This window comes from Hesperophylax consimilis, chromosome 30 (genome assembly GCF_061612785.1).
Source record: "Hesperophylax consimilis isolate HC1 chromosome 30, BYU_Hcon_1.0, whole genome shotgun sequence".
NCBI classification, from domain to species: domain Eukaryota; kingdom Metazoa; phylum Arthropoda; class Insecta; order Trichoptera; family Limnephilidae; genus Hesperophylax; species Hesperophylax consimilis.
Genome location: NC_142865.1, coordinates 11,273,520 through 11,291,803, shown reverse-complemented (window position 1 = coordinate 11,291,803; position 18,284 = coordinate 11,273,520). Strand labels below are relative to the sequence as shown.

Sequence of the window (18,284 nt, the reverse complement as noted above, 5' to 3'; positions counted from 1 at the left end):
AATAAAACACAAAAGAAATAATAACTTTTTTCGACACTATTTTAGAGTTTTAAAAATAATTTATAAGAAAGTGTAAATTTTCAAAAACAAAATAACATCTAAGAGACAATTTTAATATAAAATTCACAACAGAGGAACTTTTTACCGTCAGGAATAAGTATGAAATACATTTTTGAAAAAATGTCATCATTTCAGTCGTGATTATTTTTTTTTTTGTTTTTAAATTTTTATATTCAAAATGATTTTGTGAATGAATGACTATAAAATGTGATGAAACTATGTTATTTCTAAAACGGCGACAACATGTTTTTGTAAACAAAATTGTTGCTGTTTTTATACAAACTTAAAAAATAACACAACAAAAACAAGACGAAACTAGGCAAGTATAAGAAGAGATCTGTTCAAAAAATATTGATCTGAATTTTTCTTGTTGATAGAAATGAAATATGGAAAAGAGTGTTTTCGTTGGGTGAACAAAATGTGAAAAATTCAGTTTGTATTATTTTGTATTAATTAAACTTAGTTTAAAATATTTCTAATACACTAAATCGAATAAATGCACGATTGGTGCTATATAGTAATAGTCCTTATATGAAAATATCAATGTTGCATATTTGATGATAAATCCAATAACGGATGATTTTAAATAGATTCTCAAATTTTTGCAAATGGTAATTAATGTATGTGATTTTGGAACGCTGTTCCGGTTATTGAAATCTTACTAAATATTATTGAAAATCATTTGAAGCTTTCTTGGCACACTCTCTTTGCTTCGTTCACATGCATACATACGCTTCTGTTATTCCGAACTTATTACGCGACTCTCGAAAAACTATGCTTGAAATAGTTGAAACCTTCCTCTCTATTTTTCTTTCCGCACCATTGCCATTCATCAGAGAAATCATCTTCAATATGTTTTTAAACATTGAAGGGTGAAAGAAGTTATATATATCAATTACAACAAAATACGTGATCCACTGTAAGAATAATTCCCAGATGTGCGATTTAAAAAAAAAACTGATTTTACCGATTTTCGCAAGCTCTTTCGACTCCTAGTTAGTAAAATTGACTGCTCAAGAAAGAATTTTGGTGTTTGAAAAATGTTTGATCGTTTTCATCCGAAAAAAAAAACAAATTTACTTCTGCTAGGTACGCCCACAGTAAAAATTCTATCGGTTTACTTCTTCAGTGTCATATTATAATAAAGGCCGGGAAACATAAAGGAACGAATGGCGCGAAACGCCGCTTGCAGTTGCTTCGTTTCTTTCTGTTGTCTCGCGTTTCGGTTAGCAAATGTATACGTACCATTATATAGGAACATATCTGTATCTAATCACAAATTAATCACAATAAAATCGAGCTTAGTTCCGGTTGGTAAAATTGTCGAGTTCAATCACTGCATAAATAATTATATATTAAATTTATATTTCATTATTATTGTAATTATATCAATTAATTGTGCAAGTTTGCCCATGTAATTGAGAGGCTGGGCGCAAGGTTACACATTCTTGACATTCCTAACAAGGTTAATTGCTTTAAGATAAACCCTATTACACCAATAATAACAGTAATTACTGCTGCATGTGATGGAATGTAACAGTCATTTCATTGAAGCGACCGTGAACGTGATATTAGCTTTGGATGCAGCCGTCGGATGAGTGTCATCATGCAATTATTACTATTATAATAAAAAAATAATATTAACTCTGGGAATGGCATACGACAGATCACCATATATAGCTTTCTAGAGCTCATGTTTTATGTCAAATAGCAATTTCCTCAAAGATGAACTATAATTATTTGTATATTTGTGGGAGTTCTCAAATAAGTAAACAAAACCAAACTACCGAAATTGAGAGATGAAGATTTGCTTTAAAAGAACTTTGCTATATCCTCGAAAACAATAATTTTATTCAGGTAAGTTTTTAGATTCTCACGGCCAAAAGCATTTTTGTTGTTTGTTTTTGGGGTGTTATGCCGTGTTGCGCTAACTCCTTCGTTAGCGCAACACGGCATAACACCCCAAAAACAAACAACAAAAATAATTTTATTCTTTAGAAAATTGTGTTAAGCAAATGTATACCTACTACCAGTAATGATGAGGTTTTGGAGTTCTCAAACTGACTGACACTATGAATGTTGTCTCAATATTAACAACACGACTATGCATAAAGTCATGATAGGTAAATAATCTTGCAAGATGGAAAGATAAATAAGTGGATTAATAATTAAGCATAATGCAAGATAAAGGTGACCAATATTATCAACACTTCTAACATCGAGTGGGACTATTCTGGACATTTAGTTTGGACATTAAGTAAGGACTGTTGGAGTAGCACCATAAATAAACCACTCTCAGTTGCACATCCCACAGGGACCCACTAACTTGTACTGTTTTCGGATGTGTGAGACAAATTCAAGGGATGTCTATAATATGCAAAGCTGGACTGAAATAATTGGTATAATGATGTGTCAAAGATGACAAAGTTCACCCAATATTACAACAAGACAGTAACTGAAATTTACAACAGGAACAAAATGGTTTTGCACAGACTGTTTTAGTCTTATCAATGCAGCAACCTCTTCAATGTTTTGATTTGTGGATTTGACGTAAGTAGAGTTTAAATAAACACTGAATTGTTATTTATTAATAGACATAACATTAGATAGGAGTCCGTATCATTTACTACGCTCATGTTTGTGGATCGTAGTAAAATGCGAACTGGTTTTCGAGGCTATTTTAAAATTTGCAAATTGTGGTGGTTTGATATTAGAAATGTAAATATACATTGCGGAAAATTTTCATATGTTATAACACGGAATTTATAATTCTGACTAACCATACCGCATTTTCCCAACACGGACAGAATTAAAAATATTCTAAACTGAGAAAGCGGACTTTGGTGTTTTGAATTTCACCATATACAGGGTGTATCGGCAAGTACCCGACAAACTTTAACCAGCTATTCCTCAGCACATTTGGAGTAAAAAATGTTATGGGCGCTTTGCTGTCCGGTAACATTTTTTTTCCATTAAAAACAAAAAATAAATTTAAAAAAATCCACACTCCGTCACTGTCATTTGCATCGTTTCTCGTGTTCAACAGCTGTTATTAGCAAGGGTGTCAAAAAGTGTCCTCGCTCTTTCGTACACACTAAATAATAATAGTTAAAAATGAGACGAATGGTGCCGTGCAATTTCGTTGTGATTGTAAAAGCGCGCCAAAGTAGGTACGTACGCACATTATTCAACGAAACTCGAACAAAATATTGCCAGACGGGTTTTCAAACTTTGACAAAGGATAAAACATTGGTGACATGTGGTGAAAATATGAATAATAATTTTTTTATTAAAAAAAATGTTACCGGACAGCAGAGTGCCCATAACATTTTTTACTCCAAATGTGCTAAGGAATAGCTGGTTAAAGTTTGTCGGGTACGTGCAGATACACCCTGTACCTCCAAAGTCAAAGGTCGGTTGTCCAGTTTTTTTGTGAAAATGAGTTATGTCTGAGCCCTTCATAGTTTTTTCAGTATCTACTAAGAGTTATAAAGACGGTTGTCCTACGACAATGTGAAACTAAGTTCGGTCAACATAAAAGGACTGGTACATTTTCCCAGAATGTTCAAAGAAAAAGAAATACCTACTATTTCCTCTCTCCTGAACAATTTAAAAAGTGTGACAACCGACCTTTGACTTCTGAGGTACAGATATGTGTTTGTAAGTATAAACGTAAATAAAGATTTGTATGTATGCAATAGAAGAAGTTATAGATTTCGACGCTGGTAAAAATTTAGATAATCGGTTGGTTTTATGTAACTGCAATGAGATGCAGAGTTTTTTTCACATATCGCAGTACCAGGAGTGAAAATTTTAAAGCTCTGTAGCTCGTGATTAAAATGAAGTTACGAGCACAATTTGTTTGAAATATTCGAGCATGTACATAATATACTTATTTTAAAATGATGTCAACTAGTAACCCAGTCTAATATTTTAGTAAAAAAACGATTATAGGAACAACATTTAGCTCAACCTTAAATTAGCTTTAATAAAAGTACCTAACAATTATGTACATGATTATGTTTGCTATTGGAATTAAATATCATTGGATCAATTTGTACTGAATTATTTTTTTTCCATATTTTTATACTCTATGCAGCGATTGAATTGAAAACATTTCACACCCGGAACGTAATCTCCTCATTTGTAGGTATCTTAGCTTTCACCAAGTTTTCCTTCATCTAGTAAATTTATGAACCGGAGCGCCGTTCCGGGTATATTCAAGCACTATAAACCGGAGCACCGTTCCGGGTATATTCAAGCACTATGAACGCAAAAGCCGCTTATTGTATTGGTGTTTCACAATAACAATATTTTTTGATGAGATGACGAAATGGACCAATATTTTTTTCAGACTAGCGTTTTACTAATTTCATTTTTTTTATGGGTGAGACGTGAAAATATTAACTAAATAAATGCTCTAAAATTAGTTTTAATATAAAACCCTTTTTTACATCATCACTTTGTACACATCTTTCTTCTTTATCTCCTTACACTACTTCGCATACTTTTCTCTCACTTAATACCATTATTCTCTCATTATTTCATCTTGTTCTTACATCCTCTACACTTCTTTATTATTCTACTTTATCTATAGTTTAAAAAATGTCGATTTTTGTTGTTGAATATCGAATGTTTTTTGAATTACTGGCCAAAAGTGTCGGATGAATTTTGCGAGGTATTTAATATTTGTGATTTTTTTAAATTATTACATATCTTTAGAAGTTATATTAGTTTGATATAAATATAGTTAAGGATACACTAAGGGCCGGTTGTTTCATAACTACTTAACTACAACAGCGTAGTGGTTAAAATTCGAGGGATGGTAATATTTCTAAAAAGTTTAAATTTATCGTACCAGTTTATTAATTATGGATCGGTAAGTACTATGTAATATTAAATTAACATTAGATCTCAAATGATTTTTCTTGGTTGCTTTACTGATTTATTTAGGTACTTTAAATTTCAACCACAGCACTGTCATTAAACGATTGGCCTTTAGCATTAGATAATAAAGTAGATTTTCTTGACAGAATAACTCGAGTGAGACATATTCATATCTAGATCTATGTATTCCAACTTATCATGGTTATTTCTTACCCTAAACACCCGGTGAAAACATAGTAGCAACTCCTGGAATCAGTTTGAAGTATTCATCAGCAGTTTAGTAGATTCCAATCTATCATGGTTACGCTTTATCCATGATTAATTTGCTGGCACTGGTATGGAATCCTGCGAAGATTAACGGATTCCAAGCTATCACCTCTGGTTATGTCTTACTAAGTAAGAAGTTACATAGATAAATTTTGCAGAGATCAATTCCAATGTGTCATCTATAGTTAGTTTTTATCTATGAGTAATTTGCCGGCACTGATATGAGAGGCTGCGAAGATCATTGGATTCTATCATCTCTAGTTGTTTCTTACTAGTATATACTTTGAGTAAAGGTATGGTATAGTGTAACCCGAAGTTACATGGAAGCTGGATGGCGCAGAGATCAGTGGATTCCTATCTAACCATCCATGGTTGTGTCTTACTCTCAGCAATATTTAATTCGTTGGCACAGGCACTGGTTTTAAGGTATAAAATGAACTCCAATTGATCGTCTATATTACTTTACATCCTTGTGGTAATGTATTCAGAAGTTACGTATATACTGGATGTTGCATATTTCAATGTATTATAATCTTCGTTTAGCACTGAGTGATTTCTTTGAGCTGGTTTGAAGGTAGAAACTAGAAACCGCGTTCTTCAATGGATTCCAATTCTATGATTATTTCTTACTCTGTATTCTGAGTCAAATTCACTGTGGTACATGATATGTCCAGAAGTTACGTATAATAAACTGGATGCTGCGTAGAACAATGTATTCCAATCTATCTTCTTTGAGCACTGAATGATTTCTTTGAGCCAGTAATAAGGTAGAAACTGCCCGTTTTGGAGTTCAATGGATACCAATATGTCTTTTATGATTATGTCTTACTCTAAGAACTGAGTGGATATATGTTAGCGTGTCCTGGCGCCGTCCTGAAGGTAAACACAGACGCTGAGGAGTTCAATGGATCCCGAAGTAAACGTACGCCCTGCACCAGCGGATGGCGTCTTCTTTATCTTCACAGCACATCGGGTAGGCGAAGTTGCACTTAGTAGCTTTGGCGCACCTTTGACATAGTTCCAGTATTTCGCTCTGCAAATAAAGAAAAACATGTTGATATAGTTATAGTTATTTTGGAAGATTTGAGGCTTTTCAAAAATAGCGAAATACATCAAATAATACAAATACAGCTACAACTAGAGGCGCTACTGCGTACTAACATCTTGTCGAAAGTTTTCGGTAAGCGTCTTATAAATGGTTGCGTGTAGGTTTCTTTTTTACACAAATCTACAGTTTATACTGGGATTGATGGCATTTTACGCACTTGACCTTTCAAACAAGAGGAGGAAGGCCATTGTCTACGTGAAATTTAGAAAAAAACCCAGATACGACACATTTTTACCCTTTAAATTAGAATTTTAAAACATTTGACGAAATTTTGCATTCTTGACGTTCAAAATAAGAGGAAAATTAATGTATTCGTCGGATTTCTAAAAACTCTACGAAAAGCCCGGGCAACAACGGGAATTAAGGTATAATTGAATAGCTACCAAACGCACTTTCAAAGATTCGCACGCGATGAATTAAAATATAAAATGTACCTATAAATCATTTGGAGTAGGTACATAATATATTTCTTTGTTGACACTATATAATATTGGTGACCGGATAAATCATCAAAATGATAATTCATCACATCTTTAAAAAGTTATATAAAGTCATGGAAAGTGACGAAACAAAAACTTTGTTAACTGGGTTAAGTAGGTTAGGATAACAATTATTTTTATAAGCAATAATTGTTCGCCTGAAACACTCATCCACATTGAAAAAATCTCCTGATAAAAAATACATGACACCAACGGGACTCGAACCCGTGTCCATTCGATTTCCGGTCGAAAGCTCTGACCACTGAGCTATGGAGGCTTATCTCTTACCCGCGAAATTATTCAATATATGCTAGTGTTTCATTCAACAATTACTGCTTGTTACATTTTTTTTTTTTTTTTTTTTTTTTTAATTACTTAGAACATTTATTGCTTATAAAAATAATTGTTATCCTTTGTGCTATGCATAAATAAAATCTTGTCTTAAAAACATTAATTTATCAAAAAAATAATAGGTTAGGATAGGTAAGGTTTTGTTTTTCTTCGTTTCTAATGACTTTATATCACTTTTTAAAGGTGTGTTGAATTGTCACTGTGTTGAGTTATCATGGAACCATAATATTATACCTATTCCATATATTATACAATTACCTACACATAATTAATTGAAATTATATTAGGTAGTAATTTATCCGTTAAATATATATAAATATAATATAAAATAATATAATAAACCTATCTCTTATAGACCTATCTCTCAACTTCCTATCTTAAGTAAAATTCTTGAAAAAATCGTTTACGACCAACTATACCCGACTATCGCTACAGCAATTACACACAACCAACACGGATTCATGAAAAACCGGTCTACTACATCTAACCTGGTCCTATTTGTCAATTATTTGCACAGCAATATGGACGAAAGGGTACAGGTCGATGCTATGTACACCGATTTTTCAAAGGCCTTCGACCGCGTTATTCACTCAATTCTTTTAAATAAACTTACTCGTCTTGGAATACACGGTGATTTATTTAGATGGATTAAGTCATACATTAGTAATCGTAGTCAAGTTATCTCAATAAATGGTGTCTTATCCAAAATAATAAACGCAACCTCGGGCGTTCCTCAGGGTTCCCATCTTGGTCCGCTTTTCTTTAATATATACTTAAACGACATAGGCTCATGTTTCCAACACTCAAAATTTTTAATGTTTGCAGATGACATGAAAATTTATAAAACGGTCATCTCTTTATCGGACTGTAGAGAGCTACAAAGTGACTTAGATAGGCTCTGCAACTACTGCACAGCTAATTATTTGGACCTCAATGTTTCAAAATGCCACACTATGTCCTTCACCAGAAACAAGCATATAATTAACTTTCCCTATTCACTCCGCGATGAACCCGTGATCTCAAAAACCGAATGTAAGGACCTTGGAGTCTACGTAGATAGTAAACTTATATTTAATACGCACATTTCTTCAATCACTGCTAGATCTTACAAAATGTTAGGTTTCATACTGCGTCTTAGTAAATTATTTAAAAATCCACGTACGCTAGTAATGCTTTATTCCTCACTAGTCAGAAGTACACTGGAATATGCATCGCCTGTCTGGAATCCCAAATACACTTACTATGTCAATAATATAGAGCGCATACAAAATAAATTTACTAAGTACCTAGGTTATAAATACAACAATAATTATATCTGCACTCTCCAATCCCTGAAATCCAGGCGAACGGTAGCTGACATGAAATTTCTCCATAAAATAATACACAACGAAATAGACTGCTCAGAACTTCTATCCCAAATAAATTTTAACACCCCATCTAAAAGAACTCGACACACCAACCTTTTTTACACAACTAGTAATAATACAAACGCTGCAGCCAATTCACCTATTTCTCGCATCCTTCAAACATTCAACTCAATTCAAACAAGCACAAGTACCGATATATTTTTTGATTCTCTCCCTCTATTTAAGAAAAACTTTTTTAGCACACTAAATTCGCCAAAATAACACATACAACTACAACTACACACAGACACACACGCACACGTACACACACACAAACACTCACACACACCTCTCTCCTTCCCCAGCACACTAATTAACTTAACTTAAAAATGTAACTTAACCGTAAATGTATAATATACCTCCTATGTATATATGTCAGCGACATGTCATTGGTACCAATTATTATACTAACTTTTATAACTTTGTAACTATTGTCATCTATGTAATTATGTACTGTTTGTTTCTGCAATAAACAAAAATAAATAAAATAAAGGTGGTGAAAAATTACGCTATAGGTTTAAAGCGTTTTAAATAACTCACGTTATATAAAACATGTTAAACCTAAAAAGATGATGTGTTATAAGTGATCTGCTAGCCAGGCTATATTCGAAAATTATGCGACCCTCTCTCCTACCTACTGCAGGAGAAGGGGTCAGAACAAAGTAAATAGCGCCGTAATTACGCGGCTGTCATCTATCAAAGTGACAGATCCCATACAAAAAATGATATTCCGCGGCAGTTCCCAAATTGATCTGACCCCCTTGGGGAAGATTACATCGTAGTATATCAGCCCAACATAATGTGTAATGTCACACCTAAAGGATATTGCAACTCACGTCATGTGCGCACTGCGTCATCTGGTGGAACTTCTTCACAAAGGTGTCGTCGGGGAGGGTCCAGGTGGGTCTTGCTTCTCCGGCTTCTATATGAAGCCACACTACTAGAAGAACCAGCAGGAAGCTCATCTGTAAACAAAGAAAAATAATGGTTTAAAACAAAATAATATTGAAATTATTTCATTTTAGTATATTTTCAATTCAGAAAATAACTTTTCCAATATTATAATATTATGAATATAACTCGACCATTAAAAAACTAAGTTTTCTTTTTATAATATTTCTATCTAGTGTCGGTAATATGGTAAAGTTAGTTTTAGTGATTTGTCGTAGGTGGCATTGCATATACGGCAAGCGATGCGCGCGCACGCCAGGATCCGAACGGTTCCGATTGATATTCCCGAACCTTAGCCGATCGTAGGGAGCAGAGCGCAATGCTTAAACTTTTAAAATATCTTTTAAAATTGAATCTTTCTAACCACGAACTGGAGTCGATAACTCCAACATGGCTAAATATCGATCGTGTAAGACTGACATTTATTTCGTATATTAACTGTTGCAACATCGTCCGATGACCGCGTGTGCACGTGATCGACACCAAAAGTTGATAGAATGCATTGAATTTATCAACGAGTCTGTCTTTTGAGTTTCAGCTCGATAGGATGTCGGGATGTGGGTAAATTATCACTTCTAAGATTCCAATTCGTTAATTCATTCATTTATTCATTAATTCATCATTTCGATGAATGATCAGGTCACTTATTTCTTTAATTTCAGGCATTTTATGATTTCAAACAAAAATAAATAAAATACATTCTGCAGTACTAGATATTCGCTATGGGTAACTTTTAATTTATTAAAAGTATCTTTAAGTTTGGTTGTGTATTTTGGCTTCAAGCCAAAAATTAAGTTTCGATTGAAAAATGCCGCTACAGCTTTATCTCCAATATGGTAAAAAAATACACATTGTGAACGCATTATTTGTTTGGTCTCTTGTTATCGATGAAGATAACCTAATTGTTCTCCATTGGTTATGTAAAAATGTCATTTAAAGGTTCATCTCTTTCAGAAGATATAAAATTTAATTGAATCAAAAAATCAGAAAAATGTCAAACAAAGTCAGATACCACACAATATTATACAACAGTTAAATGTTTAAATTGTTGAATCAAATACGAATATCACACGTATGGAAAATTTTAACTAATGTTTACATAGAAGAGTACCTAGGTACTCATCGCAAATATGTTTAATTAATTAATTAAGTTTATTATTAAAGTAATCAGACAACTCGTGGAAAGTTTCACGTAAAAGCGACGTGGCTTATAATTATTAAAGGCGCTTAGTACCTAGGTACTGATCTCTAATTTGTCTTGCATGTGTATAATAAACTTTCCGGAATAAATTCTCTAAATGATAGTGAAAACTCTATCATTTAGAGAATTTCTCTCTCTCTAGAGAAGAACTCTGTTGCGGAGTTTAGAAGAACCAAACGCACAGACAGGTGCGGATAGCGACATTATTTTTTTATAACAAAGAAGATATATAGAAGATATAAAATAATAATATCTAATCATATTCTCGTAAAATTATTGCACAATCTCAAATTCAATGCATTTTCTTCCCATTGATTTCTAATACTTTATATTCACCAAATCAGTATATTTGCAATTACTCAGAACCGAGTCCCGGTACGATCAAGGCACTTATTTGGTATGGTAGCCCTCTATCCCCCATCCACGAATAAGGTTCCCGTTTTTACCTGAAGGGCTTGCTTTTGAAGATATAAGGGCTGGAAGTCTCGCCCTCTAGTAATTTCTAGAACAGCCCAGAACATTTGAGAGTATTTGAGAGCATTCCACAACATTCCAGAATATCCCGGAACATGCTAGATCATAATGAACTAAAAACAAGATTACAGGTTGTTTCCTGATAAACTTTTGCAAATTCGCAATCGTGACAGTATATTGGTACTCTAAATAGAATAAAACAGAGTCACTGTCCCCGTCTGTCAGTTTGTGCGCTCAATTCTTTTTAAAGCAACGGAGTTTGATAGGATTTTCACTATCATTTAGAGAATTTCTTACGGAAGGTTTATATATAATACACGGATATTATATTTATATCTTATGATTAAAAATTCTAATTATGTAGGCTACATTATATAAGCAGAGGCTGTATTCCAATAAGCACGTAACTACCGCCATATTGTACTCACATAAAAATATTAATAACATTACAAAATTACAAAATGTTTGCATGCATTCAATGTACACTTACAAAAATACGCGTGAAGACTAATCGCAGGGCCGCGCGTACCCTACCGAACGCCCTACTATAATGTGTCAAAAGCAGGAACTAAGTATGCAAAATGACGCACATGTCATATTCAAATATTGAATAATGAGTAAAATGAGTATTGCTGATTTATTTAGAATCTGTCGATGCCACTGCCTGCATGAAACAATACCGTCAACATAAAACAATAATAAACGAAACTTGTCAACAATTTTTATTTTTACTACTCTTCAATTAATTGATAATACAATATTCCGTTTGTTTTTCATAAAATTGATAAACACCATTCCGAGAAAATGTATTATTTTCAAGAAAAGGTATTTTATTGACCTGGCAAACGTCAACTTTGTATGTTTGTTTTGAATTCTGCACAAATAAAATAGGTATATCGTGCTATACTAATACCGAGAACTTAAAAAAGTCACGTAATTTGTTGTACATTTAAAATATTCAATTACTGGAATTGTTTTCATTTTTTTTGATCTGTTATTATTATCTTATCTTCAACTCTTCGTGTACCGGGACTATATTATAGGGGTGCGCTAGCTGATTTTATTTATGTAATATCTTAATAGTTTTTTGCTAAATGATACTTTTGTAAATTGTACTGTGTTCCCAGATAATGCGTTTATTAATTTATAATAATGGTATTAATCTAACATAAGTAGTTTCCTCAGAATAGCTAGTTATATTTGGAAGAGAGGTTAAGCCTTCGCATTCCCAATTTCCTTAACACACGAGACACGTAAAAGGTTAAGCCCCCGCATTTCAAATTTCCTTAACATACAAGACACGTAAGAGAGGTTAAGCCTCCGCATACCCAATTTCCTTAACATACAAGACCTTCTCCTTAGGAGATTAAGCCCCCCGCATTTCAAATTTCCTTAACATACAAGACACGTAAGAGAGGTTAAGCCTCCGCATACCCAATTTCCTTAACATACAAGACCTTCTCCTTAGGAGATTAAGCCCCCCGCATTCGAAATTTCCTTAACACACAAGACACGCAGGAGGTTAAGCCCTCCGCATTCTGAATTTTAACCGATTTATTTTTTAAGATAATATCTGTACATTTGTAAAGCCGAAAGAGTAATTATTTGAAATTCCCTCGATAGAAAAAAAAATGGCAAAGTAAGCTCCGAAAATTGTTAAAAAACACCTTTTTTTTTTGAAACTAATCGAGGCCACCAGAATCTTTCAATTTTGACACGACCAAGACAATCAAGTTGTTTTAACATTACGCAGATCAATTTATCTGACTATTCTACCAAACAGTTTCCAATAAGTTTGTGCAGGTGTTTTAAAGATAGTCCTATCAGAAGTCTGTTATTTTTTCCACCTGACCACGAAGCACAAAGAATGTCACATTCGCAAAATAAGAACACATTTATTGACCTGTTGATCGATTGATCGGGTGTTTTTGAACTATAATCATCCATATTGTAGCTGTCAACAAATCAAAGTCCGTACTTTCTTCTGAGTGGACAGTAAAACATCAACAGACCAAATGAAAAAGACAACCTCTGTCGTCTTATCAACACCAGACGAACCCATTTTTATTAAAATAGTAATTTATATTGGCACATCTATATATATAAATATGATTCCCACGGTCAAAGAGTTTATTATTGTGAATCATAAATGTTAGGAATCAGAATAGTATGCTCTCATACTTAGGAACATAGAAGCATTTTTTTAAATGCGAATATATAGGCATCCTCAAAGTTCCTGGACAGACCATTGAGGTATATAGATAGAGCTAACATTAGCGTTCAAAATATGGGCCAAAACATCGCTTAATTGGCCTCTTTGAGATATCACAGGCTTCAGTTGGTTTCGAGCGCTAGCCGCGTATAGGTCTCCAGCAATAACTGAAAAATGCCGACATGTACACTAAGACGCTGTACAAGCCGTTCTGGAAAGGTAGGAAAAATAATGGTGTAATATACAAAAGACGCGCATCTTCTAAAATAAGTTCCCCTAGCCAATTATTTAATAACCTCTTATCAGATAATAGTTTCATTCCATAAAGGATACAAATTTTTACTGAAATTTGTGAATGCTTACTCTATTACAGTGCTTCAATGGGACAGACACAGTATTTAACCAATTTAAAGTAGCAGTGGTGGTGGACACTTATGCCGTCCGAACATTGGCTAAATAAGGAGAAAGCATAACACTGCAATTATTCGCAAATATGAAATCCAAAAATTAATCACGATACAATTTAGAAGTTCTTCGCTGAAAATCCGAACATTGGAAATTGTGTTGGCTAAAACAGAAGCAACACCAGAATCTTATTAATTACAAGGATCTGTTAAATTACAAAGAACGCCAAAGCATGATTAACCAAGTGATAATCGAGAGATTCATGGAAAACCCTTCTGGGACCGTTACTTAATACAATATTTGACTATCAAAACGCTTAATTTATATATTTTCTTTGTTTTCTTCGTGGTGTGAAAACATGGACATAAATAGTTTTACTACGAAAACGACTCCAAATATGAAGTGAATTTATCAGTTACCCGCTTGTACCAACTTGTACCACTAGTTTGTATATGCGCATTGCGCATTATCAAAACACTCTGGACCGACATGTTGACTCTTATATAAAGGCTTTCTAAAATATTTGGTCACATCGTTAAAAGCGACCAAAATAATTTTACTCATCTACGAAAATCAAGGGAAGTTTATGGAAGATGTGAGTAAGTATAGCCCAATACGACGATATAGGTTCTAACTTACAAAGGTTGGGATTTATAAATTCTCGCGTCTGGTATCCGCATTATAATATTCTTGTAAAATCTATTGATAGAATGTCTAAGTTTTAAAATGGACATTCCAGCAAATTTGTTGAACTACAACACTCAGATAAATGATCCGAATATTATGTAAGACAGAAGGATCTTTACTGACTTGGCATTTCTTTATAAAATTTCCAATGATGCATGTTTGTCCAGAATTGCTTGCATAGATAAGTTATTGATTCCATAACGTAATACTAGAAGTCGTAGCTTATTTTGGTACAGAAATTCTGTGTCTAATTAACATGATAAAACGTAGTCTTCATTGCACAGAATACTAATGGAGAGAAATATATAGTTATGTCCAGTCAATGGACATTTCTAATCCATCACAAAATAAATGCAAAAGATTGTTGCTGGGGCAGTTATATTATTTTAGAAAAAATCTATGAAAAATGTCTTTTTAAACATAAAAAATGGTTTGACTGAGTATTTAACCTTACTATCCAGGAACTGGAGTTGACAACTCACCAAATGCCGATCGGGTAGGACCGACATTTAATATTATCTGATTTGAGATAAATTCGTATGTGTGTGTACATGATGCATTGTCATCGACAACAAGTCCATCTGCCAAGTTTCAGCTGGATCGGATGTCGGGGAGTTGGTTAATTTCCACTTCCAACATTTCATGATATCAGTATGATAAATAATAATAATACTATGGTGGAGTAAACAAGAAATGAAATAAATTCAGAGCTAGGTAGAATTTTTGTGTTCACGAGGAAATATTTGAAAAATAATTTGAACAGACAGGTTCAAGGAAGGTTCACATCTTGTTTTGCTGTGATATCATTTAGTGTCCAGTTTTTGTTATGTTTTTGTTTGGTAGCCTTGCATTCTGTTTTCAGTTGAAATACTGTTTTTTTAATCATTAGTATCATTAGTCAGTGTTCTCAAGGTAAAGGATGCGCTGTCTGGTTATAAGTCCATAAAGAAGGAATTTTTATTTTTTTTTCAAAATGTTTCTGGCTTTCATTCTTCAAGGGTTTTGCCATCGCAGGCCATCATTTCATATTATGGAGAGAGAGAGAAGAAGAAGATTTATATATTAATTTTGATGGCAAATTTAAAAAGTATAAAGAAGATTTGAGTCGAATTCAGACTTATAAGAGATGAGATGTTGAATAGATAGGAGGCAATTTTAGATAAGGCTTGATAGAAGAGAGAATATTTGTTTAGAGAGGGACAACCAAAAAATATGTGATATAAAGTTCCCACTTCTAGACTATAGAGGGTACAATCTGGAGAGACAAGCATGTGAATTTTTAAAAATGTGAAAAGGAACGGAATGATGTCCAATCCTCATTCGAATAAGTGAAGAAATTTGAGATTTGAGAAATATTTTTTTGAGAAATGAGGGAATTGTTGAAGTTACGGTTTTGGGATATTCCTTTGTATTGAGGCATAGCAGGCTCCCTTGGATTAACTAGCAATGTGCCAATACTCTGATCGAACATTACGGGATCTATCTTAGAGGATGGAATTTATTTATTTATTTACGGACAAATAGAATATAATATTTTTACACGAATAAGAAAAAGAGATGGCAGTAAAAGGAGAGCTTATATAAATGACGAGCAATGACAATATAAATATAATATAAAAAGTTCAGATGGAAGACAATTACAATTACAATGCATGAAGAAGGTTTAAAGGGCTTTAAAAATTACACATTACGTATCTACTGTCGAAATTCATTTAGGCTTACACCAAAACATTCAATGCTTTGACTTGACGGTGATTTGACAAGTCTCGACATTCTGGACAAAGGGGAATGGTAACCATAATTAGTGAAATGTTGATTGAGGAACAGCAATTAATTATTTACTACGGGACGAATGTCAAATGGGGGAATCTGGTTAACGATGGTAACAGTAGGGTTGGATTAAAGAAAGAATTCGTACTGTTGTATTCCTTCTAACTAGGGTTGCCATCCGTCCGGGTTTCCCCGGATTTGTCCTAGTTTAGAAGGCGTCCGGGGAGCGTCCGGGCGGGGTTTCTTTTGTAGTCCGGGTTTAAAAATTTAAAGTCTTGGGCCGGCCAGCATGACCTCTTGATTGTTTTTGCTGGAGATAATTGCTATACAAACTTCGGTGGAATAGAACGAAATGGAACCAACAATGTTTTCCACAAGCTGAAAGAAAATCTAAACCCAAACATGGTTGGTGTGGGATGCTCTGCCCATGTCATTAACAACGCAGTGCACCACGGATGTGATTTACTGCCAGTAGACGTGGAATCCATCATCTTAAAAATTTATAATTTTTTTGCCACTTATACAGTACGAACCGAAGCTCTTAAAGAATTCTGTGAAACAGCTGAGGTCGAATATAAACAGCTTTTGTATCATTCCAAGACGCGTTGACTAAGCCTGTTTTCAGCTGTCGAGCGACTCCTGAAGCTCTACCGTCCATTAAAAGATTATTTTGAAAGCATAGAAAGTCCACCTGTTTTAATTGAACAGTTTTTTGAAAATCCTCTCTCGGAGGCATACTTATTTCTCATACACTCAATTATGCACACCGTTCACTCAAAAATACAGAAATTAGAGAAAAGTGATAATTCAGTCCTTGAATCCAGAAGCATACTTGCATCCATAACAAAAAGCTTAGATGACCGAATTAAGGAAAGTTTCGTGCCGTTGAAAGTTCAGAGTATTATAAATAAAGCTGAAAACACGAAACAAGAGTTTATAAAATGCTCGCATGACTTCTACAAGGAAATCAAAAAGTACATTGAAGAATGGATGCAACCGTTAAAACAATTTGAGAAATTTGACTGGATGTTTTGCCCAAAAATTAATAACAACACAGAATGGACTCTTATTGAAGACAGTGTTCTTTATTTAAAAGACGAAAACATAGATATTGACGACGCAAAATTATTTGACGAGTGGGTGAATTTAAAGGATTTTAGTCAAAACCTAACTGAACAAGATAAGCTTTTAAATTCAAATCAACTTTTATATTCGAATCTTATCAGCGAATTTATATTCGGCTCATAATGCCAACGTGGAGAGAATATTCTCATTTATTTCACAACAATGGACAAAAGAAAGACATTTACTAAACGTAGAAACAATCTCGTCAGTAATTAAAATTAAATTCAATTTCCAAGAATACAGCTGCATTGATTTTTACAAATTCCTTAAGGGAAGATATTCTAAAAGCTATCGGAAAGAGTGATAAATACAAAAAAAACTGAAAAGTAAAAAGGCAAGAGGCTGAGGAAAAATCTTTAATAGCTACATAATCAAATAATGTACTTACAAGTGCTAGAATTTCTATTCATTTTTGTAGTTAAAGTTATGATTGTTTTTATTACGTAAAAGAAACGTAGAATTTTTATTTTTATTTTTTATTATTTCATAGATTTCTTGAAATTAAAATTGTTATTTTTTTACAACCATACCAGGCTAATGCCTGTATTAAGGTAATATGGCTGTTGATTAAAATTTAAGGTGATATAAATGAGAATAGTTTTGGATATTTTATGTTTAAAAAAAATAATAATGTAACTTACATTCCAGTAAGTCTAAACTTTAAAAAGGGTCAGTTTTGTTGCTTAAGATTTAAGAAGACTGAATTTCGTTTATATGATGTTAAGAGGTATTCTGTTGTGTAAATGGCTACTGATAGAAATTTAAAGAAGATAATTATTATTCAGTTAAGAGTTACCTCAAAAATTGTAAGACTGAATACTAAAATGGTCTCAGTATTTTTAAGATTTTTGTTTTTAATTGAATTTTGTTATTTTTAATATTTTAATAAGGTTTAGTTTTC

At 33.3% G+C, this 18,284-nt stretch overlaps 1 long non-coding RNA gene across 1 annotated transcript in view; it reads right to left on the bottom strand.

The window, feature by feature from the left end:
• Window positions 1-227: 227 nt before the first annotated feature.
• The window catches only part of LOC149409632 (uncharacterized), a 34,460-nt gene continuing 16,403 nt past the window's right edge, over window positions 228-18,284 (bottom strand). Inside the window, exons 2-3 of the long non-coding RNA XR_016305145.1 lie at window positions 9,395-9,523; window positions 228-6,247 (exon numbers count right to left, since the gene is read on the bottom strand). This is a non-coding gene — a long non-coding RNA (uncharacterized LOC149409632). The remainder of the gene's footprint in view (window positions 6,248-9,394; window positions 9,524-18,284) is intronic.